Below are 9,183 nucleotides of genomic sequence, written 5' to 3' on the forward strand. Positions count from 1 at the left end.
CCGGCGCCCTTAACCCCCACGCCCCCTGCCAGCCCTTCTATTTATAAACTATCTAAAAAATGGAAATGACAGGGTTGGCAGGTGGCGTGGTGGTTAAGGGCGCTGGACTCCCATATGGTTGACAGCAGTTCAAGCCCCGGACCTGGTGGCTTTCTTTCTCACTCCTCCCCCACAACTCTGTCCCCCTCTGGCCAAATTAAAATAAATGAAGTTAAAGGCCAGCAGTGGCATGTTGGTTAAAGGTACTGGATTCCCACATGACTGACTGCGGTTCGAGTCCAAGACCTGGTGGCTTGCTTTCTCACTTTCCCTTTCTCTCTCTCTCTCTGTCTCTTTCTGGTCAAATTAAAAAATAATAATAACAAGTGGAATTAAATAAATAAATAAATAAAGTTAAATATAAAAAATGGAAATGACTTAAATACCCAATGACAGGAGGTTCGTTGGGTGATACAGGATGACATGGCCATGTGATGGGATACTACATGGCCCTAAAAAATGATAGTATGGAGCAGTATTTCAGGGTGTGGAAATAATGTTTGCAATATATTATTTAGCAGGAAAAAAGCAATTTATAGGGCAATATATAGTATAATCACATTTTTATTGCTTCAAGTCTATTTATGCTAAGAAAAACACAAAACATGGGACCAGCAGTTTGCATAATAGTTATGTTGCTGGACTGCCATGTAGTTGACTATGATTCGAATCCCGGACCCAGTGGCTTAAACTCACGCAGGACGTGTGTGTGTGCGTGCCCAAGATCCCAAAAGGAGAATGGAGAAGAAGGGATTGCCGCGTGGCCATCCCCTCAGAGGGTGATTTCTCTCTTTCTGTCTCTCTGTCTCTCTCTATCTTTCTGGTAAGCACACGCACCCTATAGCAAAAAAAAAAAAAAAAATTACTAGGAGCAGTATTTCAGGGTGTGGAAATAATGTTTGCAATATATTATTTAGCAGGAAAAAAGCAATTTATAGGGCAATATATAGTATAATCATATTTTTATTGCTTCAAGTCTATTTATGCTAAGAAAAAAAACAAAACATGGGACCAGCAGTTTGCATAATAGTTATGTTGCTGGACTGCCATGTAGTTGACTATGATTCGAATCCCGGACCCAGTGGCTTAAACTCACGCAGGACGTGTGTGTGTGCGTGCCCAAGATCCCAAAAGGAGAATGGAGAAGAAGGGATTGCCGCGTGGCCATCCCCTCAGAGGGTGATTTCTCTCTTTTTATCTCTCTGTCTCTCTCTATCTTTCTGGTAAGCACACGCACCCTATAGCAAAAAAAAAAAAAAAAAAAATTACTAGAAGATTCTACAAAAAATATATTCTTCTTCTGGATGACAGGATTATATATGATTTTTGATGTTTCTTTTGACTCATCTATAGTAACATGTTTCATTTTGTTATGAGGAAAAAAGTGTTGCTCAGCCTAAACAACCTAGCAAATGTTGGTGGAGCTTAGGTTAGGATCCAGGCCTAAGGATTCTCCCTGCCACCTTCTCCCTACCTAACCCCTACTTACTACTAGGCTAGGCAAGAAGCCTTCTGAGAATCATTTCTGAGAATGTTCTTGAAGGTTTCTGGCAACCCAGCCCACTCGGCCAAGTTTATGTTTCGGTGGAAAGAAACTCAATGTTTCCATTGTCTGACTTGAGAGTCTTCAAATTATCATCTTAATTAAGTGTGGCCTGGGTGTTACTCTGACAGAGCCTCTCACCTCAGATTTTCTTTACCTCTTCTTTGTTTGAGGAGCCAAGAATAAAAAGAGCTTAGAGGGAGAGCAGATTGCATGACCTATGTCTGAAAGGCAGTCATTCTGCTAGAAGAGATGGCAGGATGACCACCAGGCCTGCTGACTCCCACGCAGGGTTCTGAGCAGAAGTAGCTGCCTGAGGTCCAAGGTGGGTTGAATACCATCTCTTGTCTACGTCCCAGGTTGTGGTTTCATGAAAAGATACTCATCCTCTCCACTAAGACATGCATTCTTATCCTGTGCCAGGTATAAAAGTGCAGCGCAGAACTAAGCAGGCGGCAAGGGCCTCCTCCCAAGGGACTTACGGCAGGGTCGGGTGAGGGGACCAGAGCAAGTCAGTGAACCAACAATCCAACAAGGGGATAGCATAGAAAGGTTGGTGCGAGGGAGAAAATTACTCAGGGTAATATGTGGGGGGAAGCAACAAATATAGACAGGTGACCATGGGCGGCCCCTCGGAGGTGGTGCTATTCGAGCGGATACTTGCCTAGATATCTGGTCATGAGCAAATCTGGGGAATGGGTTTCCGGACAGAGGAAACAGCAGGGCAAAGACTGGCACGAGGGTGAATTGGCATGTTTGTTTAGAAAAGGAAGACTGGGAGGTCTTTTCCTAAAAAAAATTGCTAAGGTGGCGTCTTAGGGCCAAAAGTTAGAGGGAGAGTTATGAGTCCTGATGTATATTGCCAGGTTGCTTTCCGAAACGAACGTACACCACATGGCCAGTCGCTAACAGGCACTGGCCCTGCAGAGTAGGACGCAGGGGTCAACGGGATGGGAAAGAGGACTTCAAAGCGTCCATCTTCTGGATGATTGGAATTTTTTACCAAGAATAAGTATCATTTTATAACTTAGAGAACATTGGCAATAAGCAGGGCGATAGATACAGTATTATGCTGAATATCATATATGTATTACATAAATTCTATTGGATATATGAAATATTTTATAATAAAACCCTGGTTTTTTTTTTTTTTTTTCGTTTGTTTTCAGGTTTTTGCCATAGGGTGTATGTACTTTCTGGAGAGAGACAGAGAAAGGGAAAGTGAGCAATCTCCTGGGGGGATGGCCATACTGCAATCCCTTCTCTTCCATTCTCCTCTTGGTCTTTTGGGCACGTGCACACATGGTGTGATTTTCAAGCCATCAAGTCCAAGACCTGAACCACGTTTGCCATGTGGGAAGACAGTGTCTTAACCACCACGCCTCCTGCTAGTCCCCAAACCCTGTTTTTTAAATAAAGTTTATTAACCTATATACTACCAAGTAGCTATAAATGTGATAGTTTCTCCATGTACTCGTGAGGATTAATGGTTACTACTCTAACATTTTTGCATCTTTTCAGGTTCAGTTACTGGTTGACTCTGGTGTCATAGATAAGTTACTTGAGCTTCTGTAGATTTCAAGTTTTTGTCAAAAGAGAAGAAAGATCTACCCAAATCTTCCAATTCCCTAACAGACTTGTACAGGGAATTAAATAAAATAGTAAATAAGAAAGTACTCTGCAAATCGCTTCATGCAATAGAATAAATAGAGGAAAGGTAATTGGAAGAGAATTTTCACCTGGAATGGAATCCGCCTTTGTCCCTGTCTTGCCAAGGCCTGCATCTTCTCAATGGAGCCTTTCTTGACTCACCTCTTCACCTTGATCTCTCGTTTCTCTAAATTCTATCTGACGTGTTCTTGAGCCTCAAGCTGCACACTTTGACACTATAATTGTTTAATGTATATTAATGGTGGTCTCCCCCAGACTGTCCTTTCCTCCAGAACAGGGTGCAGTGAAGGCATGAAGCCTCAGTGGTGGGACTGTAGGCTTTAGTGATCAGATCAAGGAGAAAACTGGGGGAAAGAATGGTTCTCCCAGATTTTTCTTTTTTAAAAGGTAGACTTTTGCTATAGGGTGCCAGTGCTTGCCAGGAGACAGAGAGAGACAGAGAGACAGAAAGTGAGAAGTCACCCCCCAGGGAGAATGGCCACACCACAGTCCCTTCTCTTCTAGTCTCCTTTTAGGATCTCGGGCACGCACTCACGCGTGCCCAGTGTGAGTTTTAAGCTGCCAGGTCCAGAACTCAAACAATGGTCGACTACATGAAAGTCCAGCGACGTAACTATTAGGCTATCTGCTGGTCCTCGGTTCTCCTAGATTCTAAAATTACAGAGTTGGATGTGTTGGGAAGAGCTTCATTCAGGCTTTCTGAGAAAGAAGTCCTAGCCTGGGTATTCTGATGACTAACCCTGAGCACCTCGTGTTATGTCTCATAACCTCCTAACTTCAGCTTCTCTGTCTCTCTTTTTTAAAAAAGTTTATTTGATTTTTTTTTTTTTTGGAAGAGGTTTTTGCTATAGGGCATGTGTGCTTGCCAGACAGGCAGAGAGAGAGATAGAGAGATAGAAAGCGACAAATCACCCCCCCTCCCAGGGGGGATGGTCACGCCGCAATCCCTTCTTCTCCATTCTCCTCTCAGGATCTTGGGCACACATGCACACGCGCCCGGCGTGAGTTTAAGCCACCGGGTCCGGGACTCGAACCACAGTCGACGACGTGGGAGTCCAGCGACATAGTCATTACACTCACTGCTGGTCCCCCAGTAAAGTCTTGATGCCAAGATCCATCCCCAGCCTTCAGCCAGCCCTGGGTCATGGGCGAACGTGTGCCCACTATACTCAGAGAGGTCTCTGGACTTCAGCTGGAAACCTGCGTGGGCTTCCCTTCTGGAGCCTTATGTTTTACGGCTACGCCACCATCTGCTTCAATCACTTCAGTTTCCTGAGCTATAAAATGGGGCGATGAATAGTTGCCCTGCCTACTTCCTTCTAGTATTCTGAGGATTTGGTGAATTAATAGGCCTTGCGTGTGGCTACAGAGGCACAGGTGGTGGGGCGGTCCTGTAGAAGGCTGGAGCTGTGTGGGTGGCCTGAGTTTGAATCCCAGACTAACTTGAATGGGCTGGCTGCAGTGGTGACCTTGGTCATAGGTGTGCCTGGGACCCTGGCTGACTGGGAGCTTGGAATGGAAGGTCATGAGGAAAGTATCAAAGATGCCCATCTCTCTGTCCCTCCTTCCACACTCTTCCTCTCATTTAAAAAACAAAAATGGAGAAGGAGAAATAAAAAGCAAAGGTGAGTTTTTGTAGCTCTACAAGGGCCTAGTGCTGCTCCTGAACGACTTCTAGCACACACTGCAGAGGCACCCAGGCATGCACTTACACAGTGCTTGCTGCTGAGGCCGGAGGGAAGGGGTTCTAACTGGCCCTGAGCGTCATAGACAGAGTTTGAGCTCTGGCTTTAGGCAGAACTTGGCTCATTGATATCTGGCCCTCCTCTCTTTCTCAGCACACAGGGGACTGTCCTGTTCAACTCTTGCTATTGTTTGCATACTGGTTTGTCCCCTCGTGATTGAGAATTTGGTCCCCACTGTAGTGCTGGGAGGTGGTGAGGCCTAGGGTGTGGTAGTTCAGTCATGGGGATCTTGCTCTCATAAATGGATTAGTGATGTCTCACAAGATCCAGTGAGTTCTACCTCTTACGAGAAGGGGTTAGTCTTGAACTAGCAGGTTGGTATAAAAGGAAGATGGCTGCCCCCAGGTCTCTCTGTAGGCCCCTGCCATTCCTTCTATTTCTGTTGGCAATATGGTGATGCCAGCTCACACCTTTGGACTTTCCAGCCACCAGAATTTCAAGCCATATAAACCTTTATTCCTTATAAATCACCCAGTCTCAGGTAGTTCTGCAAACAGCACTACTGCGTGTGGATAAGACAGCAACTTGCCATTAGGTGGAGTCACGGGACTAGTTCTGGGCCCGTGAAATGACAGAGGAAATCCACCTCCAGGCTGAGTGAACCAGTCATGTGTGGTCCTTCAGTCTCTCTTTACCCTGCCATGGCGATTGTAGAGGAGGCCTTGCATTCACATGGGGTAGGAGAGCACAAGATCAAAGAAGCCCAGAACACTGAGTCACTGCTTGGAAAGACGCTGTATGAAGGAGAAGTCCATGCTCATTGTGTACAAGCACTAGATTCTGGGGACTGTTTGTTACTGAAGCACAACCTTACCTATGCTGCCTAATGTATACCCTGAGTCTCAGTCTCCACTCTTCTGGAGTAATAGGACCTCTTTAACATAGTTGTGGTAAAGATATAACCAGAGAATGTGAATCAAGCTCTTAGTTTAATGTCAATTCATGGAAGGAGCTCACTAAATGATGGACTCTTGTTTTCCTCTAGCATGGTGGTGCATTCTTGGCAAAGGCAATGAACGCCCCTGACCAGACCTTCCCATGGACCTCTGGGGCATAGCAGTGAGGTCAGCAGCTCCTCACAGAGGCCGGCACACACGCCTTATTAGGCAGCAGGTATTATGAGTTCTGTCTCTCCACACTTCCCATTTTGTTGCGTATGACTCCTGGGGCAGCAATTTGGGGCTGTTGAGAGATGTATATCAACAGTGCTGACACCCACCTTCCATTTGCAACAAGCTGTGGCAGCTCCACTTTCCCCACCCTCCCATCACCAGCTGCTGTTGATCCTACTGGGGTGGGGGAGACTGAATGGTTGGAGGGGCCGGAGAGGGAACCTCCTGCTGCATTCACCACAAGCTCTGGCCTTGGCATCAAGACACACGAAAGAAGTATTTGGGATATTAGCTTTCAGGAGAGCTTCTAACCTCAGTCCATGCCTTGACTCTAATAAATAAAAACTCCATACAAAATAATATAAATAAATAAAAACAAAATGCTGGGATTTATAGCATGGAGGTTAAGGCAGCTGGATCCTACATGGCCGACTGAGCAGTTCAAGCCCTGGACTCAGCGACTTGAAAGTCACACCAGGCTTGTGTGCATGCCCAAAATCCTGAGAGGAGAATGGAGAAGAGGGGTTTCAGACATGGGCATTCCCCCCTGAGGGAGGGTGATTTCTCATTCCCTCTCTCTCTTTCTCTTTTTCTGGTAAGCCACATGCCCTACAGCAAACTTAAAAATTAAAAAAAAAATTTATTAAAAAAGAAACAAAATTGGCTGGGACTAGCAGTTGGCCTAATGACTATGTCGCTGGACTTCCATGTAGGTGACCACGGTTTGAGTCCTGGACCCAGTGGCTTAGACTCATGCTGGGCACGTGCGCTCGTGTGCCCAAGATCCCAAGAGGAGAATGGAGAAGGGATTGCGGCGTGGCCATCCCCCCCTGGGGGGTGATTTCTCACTTTTTGTCTCTCTGTCTCTCTCTGTCTTTCTGGCGAGTGCACGCATCCTACAGCAAAAACCTCTTAAAAAAAAAAGAGAAAAAAAATTAGGGCCCGCAGGTGGTGTGTTTAAAGGTGCTAAATTACCACATGGCTGATCACAGTTTGAGTCCCGGACCTAACACTTTGCTTTCTCACTTTCCCTTTCTCTCTCGATTGCTCTCTGGTCAAAAAGAATGGTAACAAATGGAATTAAATGAATAAATAATTCTTAAAGAAAAATTCTGAGCTGTGGGTACTTATTTATTTATTAATTCATTTTAAAGTTTTCTTTCTTTTGTTCATGGGTGGGGGACATTCACAGTAAGGTCTTTACCCACCATCCACTCTCTGTCAGCCAGCCAGGATCATGGCATACAGGCACTCCCCCAGCATGCATGGGGAGACCTTGGGATGTGAACCTGGGACCTTCCCGTATGGCTTCAGCACCGCAGAGTATTGCGTTACTGCTGCACCACCACTGACCTATTTCTTCTCTTTAAAGATAAGTCAAAAGGGCCCACAGGTGGCGTGGTGGATAAGGCACTGGACTCCTACATGGCTGATTGCGGTTCGAGTCCCAGACCTGGTGGCTTGATTTCTCACTTTCTCTCTCTGGTAAGAGCATATGCCCTATGATAAGAATAAAATAATAATAAAAAATAAATAAATAAATAAAAATTAAAAATATTTAAAGGTAAGTTAAATGAAATGGTGGTACTAGGAGCAAATGATGGACATGAAACCTCAACAGAGAAATAAAATCCCCTGGAAAAGCACCTTTCCCTTGTGAATTCTGGCCAGGATTGTCTGAGATGTGAGTTTGGTGGCAGTTTCTGCAACCAGGGTGATCCTTTTAGCTGTGTCAGGAAAGCAATTCATATATATGTGTGTGTGTGTGTGTGTGAGTGTGTGTATTCTTTCACTTACTTGCCAGAGAGAGACAATGGGACAGAGAGAGGGAGAGGGGAAGCATCTCCCATGGGGCCTGGGCACCCTGCAGTCCCTTCTCCATCTTTCCCTCATTCTGTGCTTTTGGGCACTCACACATACATGACTAACATGTTTCTCAAGCCATTGGGTCTAGGACTCAAACCACATGGTCAGCCATGTGGCATTCACTGCCTTAACTGCCAGGCCATGGAGCTGACTCAAGAAAAGAAATTTCTTGAATCCCACAGAGAGGGAGTGGAGAGGTGAGGAGTCTTTTGGAAGGTAAAGCAGGGTTCTCACAGTCTTGTCCAGACCCAGTGGCTGAGGATTGCTGTCCTGGATACCTTTGCCACCAGCATCCTCCCACCACCACGCACCATCCAGCTAGGGAGGAGACGGAGCAATGGGAAAGTCCCGTGGCCTACCCTGTGAAGACTCAAAACGAAGTTCAAGTCCATTTTCAAAGTACAGGCCTGGCTGTGGTGGGGCCTGGTCCCAGCCTGGAGGAGCTGTGGCCAGACTGGCAATGAGCTCAGACAGCCCAGGAAAATGGGTTCCACTCCCCACTGCATCTTATGAGAAACAGATGACTCCTTTCCCAGAAATGGCAAGCGCCTCCAGAAATCCATCCTTGTCCCTTCTCTGTTCCAAAGCAAACACTTCCCTTGGCTTCTGTTCTGCCCAGACGAGCTCTGCAGGAGTGGAGCTCGCAGAGCCAAAGACCTGGGCTTGCATGGAAGTCAACACGGAGTGGAGGGACGGCTTTCACAGCAAGTGCTCCAGACTCACACATCCAAAGAGGTGTCTTCCCTTCAGAACAGCCTCCTACACAGCTGTGGATTGACCTCAAGGGTAATAGTAACAACAAGGGCATTAACATTTACTCGCCAAATGCTAGGCTCAGGGCTGAGAGCTTTATGGATATTATCCCATCAGATGCTGACGGCCTAATGAGAAAGAAACTGAGATTTGGAGAGTCACGTCACTACTGGGTGGTGAAGTTAAATCCTGACAGTGTGGACACAGGCCATCTGACTTCAAGCCCTCTGCCACAGGGTAAATTGACTCTCAGAGCTAAGAATGAGGATGGTCTCTTAGGGTCCCCACTACTGCGTGCACGGCCACCTTTGATCATGCTCAACCAGGGGAACCAGGCACTTTCACATTCCTTTCTGATTTTGTTGAAATCTCACCACAGCAAAGCAATAGGTGATCACCATGACCTTAATTTTACATAATATATATGTAAAGCCACCAGGTCCAGGACCCAGAT

The 9,183-nt window shown here is 46.0% G+C and overlaps 1 long non-coding RNA gene across 1 annotated transcript in view; it reads left to right on the forward strand.

Annotated features, from left to right (window-relative positions):
* Positions 1-6,100, forward strand: part of LOC114009725 (uncharacterized) — a 14,665-nt gene extending 8,565 nt beyond the window's left edge. Inside the window, exon 3 of the long non-coding RNA XR_003551111.1 lies at positions 5,984-6,100. This is a non-coding gene — a long non-coding RNA (uncharacterized LOC114009725). The remainder of the gene's footprint in view (positions 1-5,983) is intronic.
* The last annotated feature ends 3,083 nt before the right edge of the window (positions 6,101-9,183 follow it).

Source organism: Tupaia chinensis, unplaced genomic scaffold (assembly GCF_000334495.1).
Source record: "Tupaia chinensis unplaced genomic scaffold, TupChi_1.0 Scaffold000609_1, whole genome shotgun sequence".
Taxonomy (NCBI): domain Eukaryota; kingdom Metazoa; phylum Chordata; class Mammalia; order Scandentia; family Tupaiidae; genus Tupaia; species Tupaia belangeri.